This window comes from Alligator mississippiensis, chromosome 1, assembly GCF_030867095.1.
Source record: "Alligator mississippiensis isolate rAllMis1 chromosome 1, rAllMis1, whole genome shotgun sequence".
NCBI lineage: Eukaryota > Metazoa > Chordata > Crocodylia > Alligatoridae > Alligator > Alligator mississippiensis.
Window position 1 is genome coordinate 136410628 of NC_081824.1, and position 18084 is coordinate 136428711.

The 18084-nt window shown below is 44.7% G+C and overlaps 1 protein-coding gene across 2 annotated transcripts in view; it reads left to right on the forward strand.

Annotated features, from left to right (window-relative positions):
- The first annotated feature begins 4645 nt into the window (after positions 1-4645).
- The window catches only part of TULP4 (TUB like protein 4), a 260862-nt gene continuing 247423 nt past the window's right edge, over positions 4646-18084 (forward strand). Inside the window, exon 1 of one of the 2 annotated variants that reach the window (XM_019479760.2) lies at positions 4646-4827. The gene's annotated coding sequence lies outside the window, so the exon portion shown is untranslated. The remainder of the gene's footprint in view (positions 4828-18084) is intronic. The other variant, XM_019479756.2, reaches the window with a different exon arrangement.

Sequence of the window (18084 nt, forward strand, 5' to 3'; positions counted from 1 at the left end):
TGTACAGACAAATGAAGAAATGCAATGGCATGCACAAGTACTCTAGACACTAAGAATAAATCTTTATCTCTAAGAGTCAGATTTTACTCTGTCTTTTGACAGGTATGCATTGTGGGGAGGGTGCAAAAGAGATCTTAGTCTTTTTTCTTACCTACATAGAAGCCAGGCAAAGTTATAATCCCAGATGTGCTTAGGAGGGCTTTATCCATCAGTCCAAGCCAGTATCTAGAGTAGGTTATAGAACCCATGTTGCACCCCATAAAAGGCTTGTTGCAGTGAGTCCATTCCACCAACACTGGGAGCTATAAGAGCCATTTGGTTCCATAGCAGAGTTTCCTTGGGGGCAGAGATTCCATACAGGACTCCAAAATTGTAAGCCACAAATTACTTTTGGTAGTAAATAGGTGTTTAATTGATTCCTTCCATCATGTAATAGAATTCAGACAGTAACTGTAGCCATATAATATTTGTTTCTGATCCTGTCAGACCTTCCACACCAAGCAGTGTGGGCTGGGTTCATATTTGAAAGGGAGACTGCCAAGAAACAACTTGATAAGGCAGGAATGTGTAGTATTGATTCAACATGTGGCATTTTTCCTCCTGAGTCTCTGCTGCAGCAATGTACCAATATGGCACAAATGGACACTGTTGCTGGCATCATGGTTTTGTGGGGGGAGAACTAAAACCAAAATCCTGATCATGCATGATCATTAAAGATCTTTGGATCCTTATTCTGTGTTATTGTCAGTCTCCTTGACCTTGGAATCACAACATTCCAACAGGTAAAATTAAATTTATAATGCTTTCCCATAAATCTATATAAAAAATGTCTTTCTTTCTTGGACTCAGGACAACTAAGGCAGACCGATTTTCAGGCAAAGGAACTCAAAGGAAAAACAGTACCAACAGGTTGTTAACAGACTTCTCAGAAACATTTCTAAAATAGTATTAATAGCAGGTATAAAGAAAATACAGAATGATCTGATAGGAAGGTCTTATGGACACTCCTCTGGGGTAGCCTCTCAAGTAACTTGTTGCTTTGTCAATCATTCACGAGTAATTTTTCAATACCAAATACACTATTAAATCCATTATATTATTCTGCCTTATCATTTAGCAAATTGCTGTCTGGGACTAGGATTATTGCATTGTAGAGAGGAATTAATTAGAGTCTAGGGAGGAAAGAAGTCAATATTTTCTTGTTTTTTTTCTAGAACTACCATGTTTAACTGTAGAAATGCTTTACAGTGAGAGTTATGTGCTTATGAAATGAACCTGCTTGATAACCCCAGAGACAGAAGTCCTCAATATAGTCACAAAAGTAGTATAAGGGTAGCAGTACTACAAACTTGCCTCTGTGCCTTGACCATGCTCCCTTTACTATACCTGACTTAGTGTTGATTGAGAATGACTGAGAAATATTTATCTCTATTGACAGGCCTACAGGGAATTAAGAGATGGCCATTACCTACTAGTGCTACTAGTAATATAGGCTGCTACTTCAGTTTTTGCTAAAGTGAGAAGGACTTATGCTTTGGAAACAGTAGTCTGTGTTCTGGTTTTTGCTGCTCTTTTGTGTTCGAGTGATTTTGTACAGCGATCTCTTTTCAGAACATGAATTTATCGTATTGGTAAGATCACCTATTGGGGTGAAAAAGTAATTAATTCTCCATTCCCCTTCAGTTCTCAGAGTTTAACAATTGCAATAGCGGTAGTTCTTGTGAAGTGTATACCTTGGAGGTTATCAACTTATGCCATAGAGTCTGATGAAGAGCTAACAGATCATTACAACTTTTGCTAATGATTAAAGACCCAGCTACAAAAAGTTGAGCAAAGGGACCTGTTTGCAGTTCTCCCCTGACCTGGTTACAGCATGGTTAAAATACTAAAAGAGGACCTACTACCATTGCACACCAGGTTAGGACCTTCTTTATTTTTCTTTTTCTGTCAATATTTTTGTGATGTTGTTGCTGTAGTATCTGCATATCTGGTATACCTACATAAATTAAGCCTTATGATAGCTCATAAATTAGGAGTTGGGGATAGGTCTGTCCAAAGGCACAGAGAAGACAAGTGACCTTTCCAAGATGACAACAAAATAACCCTTGTACCCCCAGTCTCTTGTTACCTGGTGATCCAATCGTGGGGCCATTCTTTTTGTTTTAGAGATGAGCATGGTGTTGCTTGTATAATTATATAGTGGTAAATTTAAAACAAAGGGAGCAACTAATGACAATTAGAGATTTATGGTATCAACGGAACAAAAAAAGTTATAACTATCTGAGATACATAGCACACCAGGCTTCATGTCTAGCACTCTTAGACTATATGGATCACTTTGAGAGGTGGGAGTTCAAGACTTTTTAAAAACTTTTTTATTTGTGTATACTTTCTGATAGGATTCTCCAGTCATTCATTTGATTTCCTGGTAGCTAGCCTTCTAAATCCAGAAGAGAAAAAACTAGAGCACCTTGCTGGTCTGGTAGCATTGGACTTTGATGGTCATGTCATATGCCGGAAGTTGAGAACCCAAGCCCTTGAAGAGCTTTGGTGAGTGGCGTGAAAATGGTTGTCTCTTTTCAGTTTACAAAAGGTAGTATACGAGTATGTTATGACTGTGACTGTCATTGCCTGGAATAGCAGACCTGGACTCAACAACCAAGTCCTGGCTTTAGGTGGTCTTTTTTTTGTTTCTGATTACTGATTTCTCTTCCTTCCCTTCAGCTAATATGTTTGGCTCTTTTTTATATTCTGGCTTTCTTTTGCTATGGAAGTGGCATACGCTTACAGCCTGGTGTCAGATGACAGTTCAGTTTCTGTCTACACTATGAATTTTAAACAGGGTGCTACTAAAAAGTCCTGCTTTTATGGCTTAGAAGGCCATAACATGGACACTGACCTACCAGTCTAGAGGTAAAAGGCTCCATATTCTATTACTAACTCCATAGCCTTTATTGACAACGTTATTCTTTAAGTGCAAAAGGTTATCTTCAGCAGTCATACTCTGTAGTGTTTCTTTCTCACAAAGGGAAGCAAAAGGGAAGAAAAGGGAAGGGATTGTCTTCTCACAGAGGAATCAAGATATTGATAGGACCTGCTGAAAGAGAAATACTGGCTGTGAGGGAAGTGCCCAAAGGAAGAACTGATTAGTGATACCATATACTCTCTTGTTATCATGATTCTTTTGTCTCTGTGGGCGTAGCTTAGAACAAAAATAACTCTCACATTTTCCTTCAAACATTCCCTGAAACAGTGGTTCCCAGTGTGGCAAACTATCAAGCTAAAACCTCTGCTTTGCTATCCAGTGATTAATAATGCTTGTGGTGGCTTTTGGATTGTTCTAAGTCATAGCATCTCAATTGCCAGCAGTCTGAGAAGAGTGGGTTAAAGCTCACACAACTGAAGGGGAGATGAGGGGAAGAGATACACAAAGGTAGGGTTACAGAGTTGCCCATATATGTGTTTTTATTCAAGAGGCAAGGATATCTTGGGGTGCTTTTATTGGATCAACTTGGGTAAAGTTAGACAAGCTTTTGAATGCAAGACATTTTGCCTCAGGTATCTAATCATTGGGAGCCAGATGCAGCATAGTGAAAAACTTTTAGGGGCAGTGTTTGGTATCTTCCATGCTGTGATACTGCAAGAGCGGTGGTGTAGCTGTGATGGCTACACCACCACTCTTACACTACTGTAACGTGATTTTATTCAGTTATGTTAAGATCGGTGGCTTGCTTAAAGTTTTGACCATTGGCATCAGGGTTGCAACTTTCATTGTTTTTTTTTAAAGTAAGTTTCTACCTTTCATGCCAGTAGAGAAAGAGTTGAAAATATGAATCCTAAATGCCTCAGTCGTCCAGTGGCAAAGCAGTGTTGTGTGATGACACCAGACAAGAATTTGAGCCTCCGCACTGGTCTCATGTCCAAAGGCTGTACCTAATTAACATAATAGGAAAGGGCTGTAAAGGACCTCAGAAGGGCCCTTCTAGTCCAGCTCAAGTCCATCGCAAGGTCCTCTAGCTCATGTCCATCACGAAGTCATCCTGGTCCAGCCTCCTGCTCAAATCTATCTAGTTCTTCAAAGTCCCTTAGCTTATGTCCACCATCAAGTCACCTAGTCCAGCCTTCTACTCAACTGACCCAGCTGTGAGCCACCCAGTTGCCTGAGCTGAGGAATCCAAGGCTTCGGCCCATCACGTTAACCACATCGTTCCCTCACCTGCCTTTTGGCTGCAGAAACAGGGGTGCCAGCCTTAAGCTAGCTGTACGGTGATTTGGTGGCACCTTAGAACTGCCTCTACCGGGGGGCACAAGAACCCCAGCTGCTTTGCACACGGCACGCTTCCAGCCCAGCCCTGAGGTAATTGTGGGGAGCGCAGGGCTGACTCCTGCTTCCACCCTTGGGGTCAGCCAGGCGTCCTCTTTTCCCGCCTGGCATCATCCCCTCACATTCAAACAAAGCCAGTGCCTGTGGTGCCACTTCCTGGGACCCTTCCATGGGAACCACACACACACACCGGGATGGGGGGGGGAAGTCCATGAGGACAGGACAGGGCCGGGCCGGGCCGAGCCGGGCCGGGCGGTGGCGCGGAAGGAGGAGGAGGAGGAGACGCGCGGGGCTCGGGGGAAGTGTTTCGGGTCATGTGGTCGCGTCACGTGGAGGGGGAGCCAGGCCCAGCGGCAGCCGCCTCGGCAGCAGGGAGGGCCGGCGCGGGCGGGCGGCAGGCGGCTGGGACGTACACGGAGCCGAGCGAAGCAGAGCTGCGGGCACGGGCGAGGGGCGCGGGGCTTGGGCCGGGCCGGGCCGGCTGCCCGCGGCGCCCGGGGCAGGTGAGACTGAGCGCGGCGGCGACGGGGGATGCCGGGGCGCAGCGCATAGCAACAGCGGCGCGGGGCGGGGGGGGGGTCGGACGGAGCTCCTCTTCTGGGGGTTGGGGCTGGTGTCCGGGTGCGCTGCTCTGCCGAGCTTGCCTGGGAAAGGGGGGGGTATGGATCAGGGAGCGGGCAGCGGGGATGGTGGAGCCTGACACGCACACGCGCGGAGACACAGACACGCACAGACGCGGAGCCAGACATGTAGGCAGACACGCTCACATGCGTGCACACGGAGCCTCTCGCATGCAACGGGGACACCCCTGCAGGCAGGCACGAGATAGTCCCGCGTGCGCATGGAATAGCGCAGCCTTGCATGTGCCCGCTTGCAGGGTGCACAGAGACACGCACACGTGCATGGACTCTCACACGCACACAGAATCATGCCTGGACAAAGACACTCTTGTGCACGAGCAGTCACGCAAATGCACACGTCCGTGTACATGCAGGGTCGTGCATGGAGACATTCCTGTGCGCACAGGGATGCTCTCTTGCGCGTGCACATGGACACAAAAATAGACACACGTAGACACACAAACAGGCGCACAGACACAGAGGCACACACGGATGCATACACATGCAGCTTCGAGTCCATGCTTTCTTTTGTTCTGGTGGGCCACCTGATTGTAGCTCTGTGCGTGTGAAATAAAACAGATTCAGGAGCCTTTGGAAAGAAGCCTTGTTTCCTGCCGTTGGATAAAGGAGATCTTTTATTTTTGTTAATAATAATAATAATAATAATAATAATACCTAATCCTCAGTATTATTTTAGCTAGTTGTTTTGTGCTCCTGATTTGTAACAGCTTGAGACAGAGCAACTTTCCCCCTGCTAGCCGCCACTCAAAACACTAAGGGAGGGTAGCTGGAGAAGGAAGAAGATTTGCCAGAGAAACTGAACTGATTTAATTTACCTTATGGTGTTAGATGGATGGAAATGTGAGCAACGCTGTTTAGCCGTCTGGTAGATGTCATTGCCTCCCTAAACCTTTTATCTCTCTCAATTTTAAATGGTGTTAATCCTGCAATTCGAATCTATTAGGGAGGATATTTCTGGTGCTGGCTTGCATCTAGAATATATGGAGAAGGACAGGATAGAGTAAGCAGCTGGGTGCTTTTGTGCTGGCTTGTGTGTGGGAAGCTGGAGTAATGTGATCCTGTTTCAGCTCTAGCCTTCCATGCAGTATCTGTAACATTGGGTTTTGTCCATGACCTTCTTTCACTCTGGGGTTAGGAAATTTATTCAGTGATAGGGAAGATTTTTGCCTGTCAAATGTAACTCGTTCCCCTTCTTCCCCCTTCTTCCACCACCTTGTATGCTTACACTACGTGTTTCAGTAAATGCCTGTGTTCAAGGTAAACACTTGAGTGGGGTGTCCTGCAAAGTGCAGGAATAATTTTTTTACCTTGAAAAGAGAGAACTGATTTTTTTTTTTAATTTGTCCTTTAGAAATGTATTGCAGTGATACAGTTTGGTAGGCAAGTCCATTTTGCCAGGGTGAAAAGTGCCTGCCCAAGGAATACCCATCTATGAGCCACGCACAGTATTTTTAAATGAGATTTTGGTAAGGGGTGTGCATGCAACTGGGAATTGCATATTGAAGCTGTAAACTAGTGAGATCAGTTCTAAATAGCAGCCTTCACAGACTCATGGTGAAGCGTAGGACTTTGAACTTAAAGTATCTGTTTCATGATATGTGGTATATGACATTAAAATAACAAGTGTTCTTTACTGTATGATTTTATATTTACAGCTTTGGAGATGATTATATGAATAAAGTAAGAACCCTGAACATCTAGTGTTGAGCTTTTAACCTTGATTAGATAGACTTAATTTTGTATTTTAAAAGACAGATTTACTAATGGAAAAGAGGTCTCATTAAAATAAGAATTCTGGTAGAATTGTTACAGTTATATCAATAGAGCTACAGATTTTGTGAAATAGTAAAATATGGTATTTTTTAGAGGTACCAGCTAATACCTTGCTCCTGAAACCTTTATTCAATAAATAGGGGACTCCTGGCCTGAAATAAACTGGATTTACACAAAGGGGATCTACTTATTAGTAGATAAAAAATACCAGCAAACACAGTGGATAAGTTCAGATCTGTACTTGCTTTTGTTCTGGTGAGCCACCTGATTGTATCTCTGTGTGTGTGAAATAAATAAGAGAATGAAGAATATTATCCACTTCTTATTCAGGATGGGAACTTGACTGAAGACACATCATTATCCATTTCTTTATCTAAGGGCCTTGTTACCCACTACTTTTTAGGTGGCTCCTGGAGTTATTAACCCCTGGATTGTCCACGCATTAACATCTGAACCTACTTTTAAGCACACTTTAGGCGGCTTAAAGTTATGCCACACCAGGGCAGGTTTATCACTGATCCTTGTTATCTACTCATGTTCCATTAATGTATGGGCACTCCCCACAGATGAGCTGCCCAAGTTGTAGTCCTCTAGCATCCCAGGATGCACTGTCCTCTCCCACATCCTCCATGTCTGTGTGAATAAACTCTACTGCCTAGGGGACGGTTCTGGCACCAAGCCAACTCCCTCTCCTGCCCACGGGGGTGTGACTTTCCCACTCCTGGGGTGCAATCCCATGCAAACAGTCTGCAGAGCACATGGCAGCTAGGCAGGTCACAGGGCATGGATGGGTCCAGGAATGAGGTCTAGGATGGGGTGGAGGGAGAACAAGGTAAGAGGTCAGATCAGATTTCCATGAGCTGGGGCTTCCTCCCTGGGGCAGTACTTGGTGACCCCCCTTCACACACTTGTTTTGAACCTCTGACCAGCACTCCCATCCCTTTTCTTTTATTATTTGTCCCAATAAATCCGTTGTCCCCTTTTCTTGTAGCCTCCCCACACGAGGGAGGCCAACGAGATGCTCAGTGGGCTGGGCTCACATGATAAAAGGGTGACAAATAGGCTTCCCTGGGGCAGGTCCAGGGGCAGTAGCTCCCTTAAAATTGTTTTCAGTCACTGCTCCTGCCCCCAGCCACCCCAAAAAGTACAACCAGTCTCCCCACACCCAAATCCTAAATTCCCATCTGCCTATGTAGGTAAAGCCATGGTTGGATCTAATGCATGATCCGCACAATTGTGCCTCCTGCCATGCCATGTGTTGAGGGCCACCCAGCTGTGGGGGCACTGTGATTCCATAGCCTCAGGAGTGTGTGAACCCCCGGCCCTGTGGCGATTGCAGCTGCCGTGATCCTGCAGCCCTGGGAGTTTCAAGCACCCCAGGAGACGCCACGCTGCTGGCTGCCAGGACTCGGCTGAGTCCAGATGTCCAGTGTCTGTCCTGCCGGGACTCAGAGTCGGTAGCTGCTGGGTTTGAGTGTCCCTCAGCTGTGGGACTCCTAGCCTCAGCTGGGCATGGTGCACATCTGTGGCTGGGAGCTCCATCAGCTGATGGGGCTCCTAGCTGCAAGGGAGACCCCACTACATGTGCACATTAAAGCTCAGTAGTAAACAACTATAAAGTTAGTACTCATTTTCAAGATCTAACTTTATAGTTGGGTGGAGCTTTTTATGGCATGGTAACTACTTTGTACGAATAGCTGGTTTCCAGGTAATTGTGCAGTTAACCAGTAACGTTTAGAGGAAGCATAAGATAAAGCACGGGCTTGAATGAGGTGGTTAGTAAAACAGAGATGCAGGTGCAAAATTCTGTTACCTGCCTGGGACCCTCCTACTTTCACCCTCCTCCTAGTCACAACTATAGAGTGGAATCTTTCATTTTTTTTTTTTAATGTCTGATGTTCCTTTGATGTCCATTTTAAAATCTGTCTGGTGGCTGGATGTCATTTGATGGTAGAGGTTTTATAGGCATACCCTTGAGTTGTTGCTTTGTTTCCAGCTTTCTGCTGCAGTTGTGGTATTTCTTGCAGGTGATTATAGCTAAGTACAGTATTAGCACATTTTGACGATTGTTTCATTTAGGACTTCCTTGATGATAAGATCACTACCAAGTTAACAGAGGTGGCCATGGACAGGTCTTTATGAATTTTAAAAAAGAGAGAATCTAAATCATTAATGCTTGTGAATTAAATACAGGTCACAAATTAGGCAGAAGAATTGAATGATGTCTCATGCAAAGATTATTATTCTACTTACATTACACCCATAGGTGAGTGTGGCACTTTCTAGACATGTAAGATAACAGATGCTTGTACCCAGATGGATTTTATGCTTTCCAGGACAGAGACCTGCACTCCTAGCCTGGTGCTTGGATTCATGCAAGCGACTTCCCAAGGTTTCTATGTAAAAGCAGGGGGCTGCCTGCATACATCATATTTCAGGGCCTAGGTCGTAGCCCTAGTCATATCTGCAAAGGCACAGGTCTGCACACCTCACATCCAACTTCAGTTATGGGATCAAAGAGGAAACAAAACTTGCTGAAAAAGAGATACTGTACAGAACAAGATTTTCTGAGCATGTAACTGTAATTGGCTCATACTTCAGATTTCTTAATACAGGTACTCCTCACTTAACGACCTACCTGTTTAATGACCACGCGGACTTACGACCAGCGAGACCTGGTCGTAAGTACGAGAACTTTGGTCGTGGAAACGGCAGCGCGGCATCTCAAGCCAAGGCACGCAGTATCAAGGGGCGGCTCCTCACTTATCGACCAATTCGCTTAACGACCTAGTCGCAGGAACGGAACTCGGTCATTAAGTGAGGAGTGCCTGTACTCAATTCCTTTACATTTTGGGGTTCTTGTTTATAATCCCTGCCTTTTGTGTCACAGCTGTGTGACCTGTGTCTAGCTATCATATTTTTGTAGCTTGTTTTTTCTCCTGCATGTCATTTTAACCATTGCCTGCATTGTTATTTTATAACACTTCAAGAGGAATGTGGATAACCTGGAGAGGGTCCAGAGAAGGACCACTCATATGTTTAAGGGCTTGTAGGCCAAGCCCTATGAGGAAAGACTAGGGCACCTGGACCTCTATAGCTTCCGCAAGAGAGGGTTGATAGGCGACCTTGTGACTGCCTGTAAATTCATCATGGGGGCGCAGAAGGGAATTGGTGGGGCTCTACTCACCAAGGTTCCCCTGGGGGTCACAAGAAATAATGGCCATAAGCTAACAGAGAGCAGATTTAGACTGGACATTAGGAAGAACTTCACAGTTAGAATGGCCAAAATCTGGAATGGGCTCCCAAGAGAGGTAGTGCTCTCCCTTACCCTGGGGGTCTTCAAGAGGAGGTTAGATGGGCATCTGGCTGGAGTCATCTGAACCCAGCACTCTTTCCTGCCTGTGCAGGGGGTCGGACTTGATGATCTATGGAGGTCTCTTCTGGCCCTAACATCTATGAATCTGTGAAACTCCTGTTTTTCCTTTTGTTACCTTTTTAAAAAATATTGGTCACCACATTTTTTTTAAATCTTCAAAAGACCTTTATATTCCTCTGCAGTACATCAAACACTCAATAGTTTTGTAATGCATTACAGTTGGTTTTGAGTCTTCCAGCAGAAAACAGGGCTGTTGGCATAATCTGAGGCTCCTATTTATTAGGGCTGTACGAAGCTTTGGTCACTGATTTGATTCGGTGGAGATTCAGCCTGATTTGGTGGCCTAATCTCCAAATCCAAATTGAATGAGGAGACACTTTAATCTCTCCAAATCAAATCAGAACCTTCTGAAGAATCGATTTGGAGAGATTCAATGATTCATACAGAGACACAACTTTAAATGTTTTTTCTACATACCTTGAGGTACCAGGTGGCTTGTGAATGCTGAGATGCTGGGGCAGATGGAGTGTCCCACAAGAGCACTGGGGGAGGGCCCCCGTGCACTCAGTGGCGGATCCTTCCCCTGCCCGCTCGCCCCCCCCCCCCCCCCCCCGGGCCCGGCCCGGCTCAGTGACTGGTGCCTCCTGGGTCTGGGGGTTCACCTGGGGTCCCCCTGTGGCTGATTGCTGAGCCGGGGAGGGGTGAGGCCGGGGGGTCTCCCATGTGCTCGGCAGTGGACCTGGAAGTGGACTGGAAATACTTCCAGTCCACTTCCGGGTCCACTGCCGAGCACATGGGGGACCGACGACCCCCCCCACCCCCCGGCGCTCCTGTGGGATGCTCCATTCGCCCCTGCTATTGCAGCGTTCATGAGCGGCACCTGGTACCTCAAGGTATGTAGAAAAAACATTTAAAGCTGTGTCTATGGCTGAATCAGCATTGAATCTTCAGGTTCAGATTCAGCTGAATCGAATCAGAACAGTGATCTGAATCAATGAATCAAATCACTGTCCCTCGATTCGGGCTGAATCCAAATCGAATATGGCCTGTTTCTTGCACCCCTACTATTTATGCTTTAACTGGGATCTACATAGCAGCAGAACTAACAGGTCCAGCTGAAAGATGCTGACTTTTCCAACCCTAGTTAGTATCCCAGATTTAAACTTACCTCTCTCCTCCAACACATTTTTCCTTAGTGTGGAACATCCATTGCAAAAATATGCATGTTGGAATCAGTGTTTCCATCAGCTCATGGAGGATTTAACTCCTGTCTGTGCTAACATCAGCTGGATGATCTTGTGTAGTTACTTCCAGCCCTATTTTCCTATGATCCATCTTGTTAGTTCTTTCCTCATTTTGCAGCATTGGAAAAACAGGCTCCTGGGCGTTCTTTAAGACAGTCTTCTCATAAATGACATTCAGTTCAATAAACCTTTATATCCCCTAAGTTGATTTCAAAACACTCTTGAAATGTCTCTGTTTTGTTAGTTTGAATTAAGAATTCCCAAGTAAAATTTGGAGGAACCCTCATCTCTTTGCATAACTACTTAAGTATTGCAGAATACTTTATTAATAGTACTTCATTCCATTTAAGCTAAGGAAAAAATATGTATAAGAAAGAAGCCGTAAATGTAATCCTGTAGAGGATTATTTGGGACCCTTCTTATCCACATTGGGAGTGCCTAGGGGAACAGTGTTTTGGAGGCAAGTAACAAAGAGTTTTCATGAAAATAGAGTTGAATTACTCACTGAGCCCTGTGTGATTCCACTAGGTTATAGTCTAGAGCGGGGGTGATCAAGATCTGGTCCTGTCATTCAGCCTATGGGACTAGAAATTTGGCAGGATAGTGAGTGATGGCAGTGTTAATTGCTGTGGCTCCAGGCATAACAATTACTGCTGCCATCACTTGTCCTGCTGCCAAATTTCTTGACCTGTGGGGAGATCCTTGGACCAGATCCAGAGCAGCAGGGCTGGAAATTGGGGAGGGAGGGGGGTGGCAGTTGCTGTGGCTCTAGGAGCCACAGCAGTTAACATTGTTGCTGCCAAATTCCAGTTCTGCAGGCCACATGACACAATCCTGCACTTCATATCTGGCCTTTCATCTGGCCCTTGGGGCCCTGAACTTCTTGGGGTAGGGACTGTCATTTTACTCTGCCTGCACAGTACCTAGCATAATGGCGCCTTGGTCCAAGACTGGGGCTCCTAGGTTGTATTGTTGCAGGACAGAAAGCAGCTTCTTTTCCAGAAAGGATTAGTTCCCCCAATGCTAGGAGCATAGAGTAGTAATTTATTGGGTAACTTTCATTAGAAAATGAAAATGAATCAAGAGTGTTATATCAGAATCAAATAGAATTTAGAACGTAAAGTTAACAAATGTGCACACATTGTTGTTTCCTATCTGTGGGTTGTTTGTCTGTTAATTGTAAGCTGCTCTGAGCCTTTTTGGATAGGGTGGAATAGAATTCTAAATAAAACAATAAAGAGGTTGACTAAACACAGATGGATCTTTTAAAGGTATTTCAGTTTATGAATACGATTTAATATCTGTATGGACAGGTCTTGAGGAGTAATTGTAAAACCAAGATATTTAAAAATTGATCAGTAAAACTAAGGGGTAGAACAATAAAAATACATTTTGCAAAGATAAAAGGGCCAACCAGTTGTGTGTGTTTGTGTGTAGGCTTTTCTAAAATCTGAGGTATTACATAATTGTATTGAGAACTGTTACTATGTAAATGATACACACATAGTAACCAAAGTTCATTTGCAAGCATCATGCATAGTGCGGCAGTGCACTGGTTGTGCCTGCCACTTTTTAAGACCATTAGGCAGGCTGTGGAGTAGCCGGCAGGTGGGTTCAGGCCCAATTAGGTAGTCACCTGACTGCAGAGGGCCGCCTCATTGGAGGAGGGCTGGGCAGACAGAGTATAAGCCCAGGTCTGGAAAGCTGGGCCTGCAGTTGCATCTGGGGAGCTGAAGAAGTAACATCGCCTGGCCTGAGGACTGAAGCTCCGGTAATGCCTGGAGGTGAGGGTAGGAACTACGGGGATGGAGGAGGTTCCTGCTAATCCCGGGTTATACCTGAAACTGCTCTGCTGGGTCTTGATGGTGTGCTTGGACTGTCTGTGGCAGGGCAGCCCCCAGGAAATGCCACACCTGTGCCTCCCCAGCGAAAGGTGAGGGTGGGGTGCCGAGAAGCCTCAGCCCCCTCTGCCTTGTGGGTCACCCTTTAGAGGGGAAGGGCATGGGGCCACAGTCCACTGGCAGGGACCTGAGGCCTACAGAAAGTAAAGGGGTCAGAGCGTGACCCAGTGAGGGGCCAAGGGGTCAAGGCCCATTGAGTGGGACTTGAGGCCAGAGTGGGCCAGAAGCCAAGTGCAGCCCAATGAAGGGCCGAAGGAGTAAGGAGAATGGGATGCCATCTGCAAGGCATGGAACATGGTATAGGGATGGTTCAGAGCTGTATGATCAGCCCAGTACACCAGGGCTGCAAATGGGGCGGGCCCCTGGATTTGGTGTAACCCTTTCACATCAAAGGCATGGTAGGAGAGTGCAGGGCAGACTGCCCTAAAGGAGGGTGGGGAGGGGAAAGCATTGATCTCTTTGGGTGCCTGGGATCCCCCCCCCTTATTACACACAATATCTTTGAATTGAAAGCATACAGAAATTGAACCATGTAATAGTTGATCCAAATGTAGATGCCTGACTCTCATATTGTCTCAGGAAGGAAATATGGACACATATGAGTAGGGACCTACCTAAGTTCCCGTGAGACAATTTTTTTTTTTTTGCAGCCTGCTTATGATGCACAGTGCCAATTTTGCAGGCAGTTCACGGTGGCCTCACTCCTCCTCACCACTGATTAGTGGAGGGACCCAGCAACCCCTCCTCTTGCTGCTGATTGGCAGAGGGTACCTTCATTCAGTCTATGTCACTACCACTTTCTTTGCTCCGCCCATTGCCGCTGATTGATGGAGGATGCCTGCACTCCATCTATGTCAGTACCACTTTTTTTTTTTGTTCATTTTGCCGGAAGTCATGGCCAGTGCTGGCGGTGATTGTGGCTATCGTGACAATGCTGTTTTCCGTAGTTTCCACGAAATCCATGAAACCACGATTTAGATAGGTCCATACATATGAGAAGCATATGTGCACATGGCTTAAGAATGGAATATTGTCAAATTACAAGTGATTAGTCATTGCTTTGCACTTTGTATAGTATAAAAGTGTGCCATTTTGAGTTGGTAATATTTTTTATCCAACTTGTATTGATGTGAATGGCTGTGCAAGGTTCAAAGCATTGGAGAATCTGGCTTCATGTAGTCTTGTCTTTCACTTATGCTAAGAAATTTATATACAAATAACTTCTTAAATTATTAAAAGTGAAAGGATTTTGTGAAGTCCAATTTTCTTGTCACAATCTATTGTCTTTTCAATCTTGCATTTTTCTCAATATAGATAATGAAAACTGTTTACAGTCCATTTCACTTCTAGGTTCCTCTTGTTGGAATGCTTAGTTATACATTCTTTTTAAAGGCCAGAGTTTTAATTTAAATTTTTTAAAAAAGAGATCTGTGGAAACTGCAGTTTCTCTTATGTTTGATAAAAAATCACTTTAACAGAATTTTAACTAGAGATGAAATTTGAGTGTCCTTTTATATCTGAAGCAAAATCTTCCCATGGATACCAAAGAGTAGGCCATTTAGTGGGGTAACAGGGTGTAGCCCTGCACTTTCATTTTATTTTAGATGCAGACATCCAGCAAATTCTAGAATGCCACACCCAGTGAAACTTTGGGGAATAAAAGAATACATAAATTCAGTTGCACTTGGCTCTCCTTGGTATCTAAGCCACACCCATTGCATGGGCAGAAGCAGTGGGTGAGAGTTAAACTATTTTTGTGCCCTTTCAAATCTTGAGCTGCACTAGAGGCTGGAGAGTGCCATGATGCAACCTAGGAATTGCTGTACTTCCCAGAATACCTGCATAGAAAGAGACCCATCCCTGGTGTGTCCTTTCTGTCCCGTGCTCTGGAGCTTGCAAGAGAGTCTTACAAATACAGGCAACCCCTGCTTAGTGCTCTTAATTGGTTCCAGAAAAACCAAGTGTTAAGCAGAACCACGCTAAGCAAAATCCATTTCCCCATAGGAATGAATGTAAATAGAAATAATTGGCTAACGCTGCTTCTCACCGTTGCTTCTCACCGCCGTTGCCTCTCCAGCCCCACGTGCCAGCCCAGACCAATGCTCCTGCTGCCCTGCCCTGTTCCTCTGCCGGCTTAGGCATCGGCACAGGCCCTGTGCTCTTGCTCATCCCCACGCTTACTTGCTGCTTCTCACCATCGCTGTCTCTCCCTGCCCACCCACCAGCTGCTTCAGCCCTATGTGCCACCCCGGGGACTGGCACTCCTACTGCCTCGCTCGGGGCACGGGCCCCTGCCAGCGTGGTCCTGGACACTGGTGGTCCTGCCGCCCCAGGTGGGGGCCCTGCACTTGCCGCTGCCACTGTTTCTTCTCTCCCCCACGCCCTGCCTACTCGCTGCCACTCACCCATTCGCTGTTGCCACCACTGCTGCTTCTCCCTGCCTGCGCTGCCTTCTCCTCACTGATTCCATTGAGCGCTATAGCAAAACTGGCTGAGCGCTCAGTGAAAATGGGTATCAATTTTAAATGAAGGAAATAGTGGGGGTTGCCTGTATGGAGCTTTTAGAGGCTTTTTATATTTCTCCTGTTTGGCAGAAAGGGGCTGGATTGTGGGTTAAGGATTTTGCCTACTAACTGAACAAAATGAACTAAATTGAATGAGTAGAACAGGTTGAATACAAAGGGAAATCATATTATGGAATGCATTTATTTGAACACAGTATTTGAGGAGCCACATGATGGGGAAACCTGCTAAATTAGACGAATAGCATTAAACTAACTCTACGGGCACGTGCTGGGAATCCTGTTCAGCAGCTCTTTTAAGAGGAAGGGAGAAATATCAGAGTTGGGGAGGGAAATCTCCAAGATTACATCCAGAGTTGTTATGGTTATGGATCATGATTGGTCACGCTGATCAAGAATCATTGCATATCTTACAAATGAAATTTTGGTTCAGCAACAGGCTGCTAGTAAAAGCAAATCATTATTTTAGAACAGGGTGACTTGGTTCTCTTCCTCCGGGCTGCAGGCCTTCCAGAGGTCTGTCTTTGTATGTGTCTATCAAATTCTGCCAGTGCACTGAGACATTTCTCTCTCTGTCTCTTTATTCCTCCCTCCCCTCCGCCACACCATTATCTCTGTAGAACATATATTTAACCTAGGAAACTATACCACCAAAACATGTCATTAATCAAGAGAGCATAAGGGTCTTATTTTGGGAGATCAGCTCCCAGGAATGCCACCTAGGGTGGAAAGGGGGGCAGTAAGTACCTTTTGTAGAAACTATAGTCTGGGTACAACGTTAATGCCGTGAGAATGACTACTTCAGTAAAAGGCCCTGACATATTTACTTCTTGGCATCTGACTTAACATACATCTTCTTACCAATGCAGAGTTCTAGGTAGAAATGCTCATTATTTTGAAGAAATGATATGAGAGAGAACTTAGTGAAGATATTGGTGTGTGGAGGGGAGGAGCTGGGGGAGAGAAGGATTAGCTGAAAATTCTTATAAGAACATATTTGGAGAGGTGTTGTTAGTTTTTGTTTTCAGTAGCAAAAGTATTGGTGGTATTTTGTAATTGTTATTTATATAGAGAGTGAATGGCTAGCATGGTGCAGGTGAAGTCCTGGGCTGCTGATGATGACCAGTGACAATGTAAATATTTTTAAGGTATGGTGCCCTCATTGGGCAGGATTTCAACAGAAGGGATTCTTTGCCTTCACCACAGCATCAGTTAATATCTCAAATTATTTCACAGGTGCTTGCTTCATCCATTGCTTGCTTCATATAGGCTATTCTTTCAGGGGCTGATTCAAGTACTTCCTGTTCTGAGAAATTTTATTGTTATTTTGTAGTGAAAATAGATTCGAACTAAGTTGCCCAGTGCTGTAGTTAGTTGTAGAGCACAATATTTTTTCTTTGAGTCATTGAGCCAGTGTTACTTATTAAAGTTCAGGAGAACTTTGTCTTTGTTTTGGATTTGTGCCCTTACAAGTTGTATTGAAGTACTAAGACCTTTTCTGGTAGAATTGGCTAACAGGGCCTTTAAAAAAAGCATGGTGCAAGCTTTTGTAAGGAAATGGAGATTTGAACTTTGAACAAGAAACATCTTCACTCTGACAATCTAACCCAGCAGTAGGTCTGTTTCTAATCTTCCGTTTTTGGTTAAGATTAGGAGGATGTGGCAAGATGTTGAGCAGTGATAGAAGTTTAATGCAGCTAGACAGGAATCAGAGTGATTAAGTTCTTATTACAGGATTGCACTAATGATTGGGAATTCCCGTGAATACAGCTCTGACCATTGATTGTGTACTTGTAGTTACTCCTGTTTGGGCCTGCAGCTAAGGAAATGGGTGTTGTTTTTTTCTGAGTGATTCCAGAAAGTAATTTTAGGTAGTTGCTTTTTTGTCCTGCTGCCACTTGTATGGCATAGGTCACACATTCTCACCCTCATGTGGAGGAATGACTTGATATGTCTTCAGTTTGCTGATAACGTTCAGCTATTTTTCCATTTCGATTGTTCCAGAATGTGTCTTTAGATCTATTTCTCCATTTGCAGCAGTGACTGTGGTATGGATAAAAGTGAATGTGACTCTATCTCAATCCAGTGAAGACCTGAGAGTGATGTTGGTAGTGTGTGGAAAGGTTATATTGGCCCTTCTGGAAATGTATGTTCTCTGTTTATCAGTTGAATTTGCTGCTATGACCTAGATGTGTTTTTCTTTCCTGTCTCTCTGATCATGAGTCTGAATTCTTTTTCTTGGATTCAAACATGGCTATTATGAAGCCTTTATTTAAAATTATCTCTTTATAATTTTGTGTATA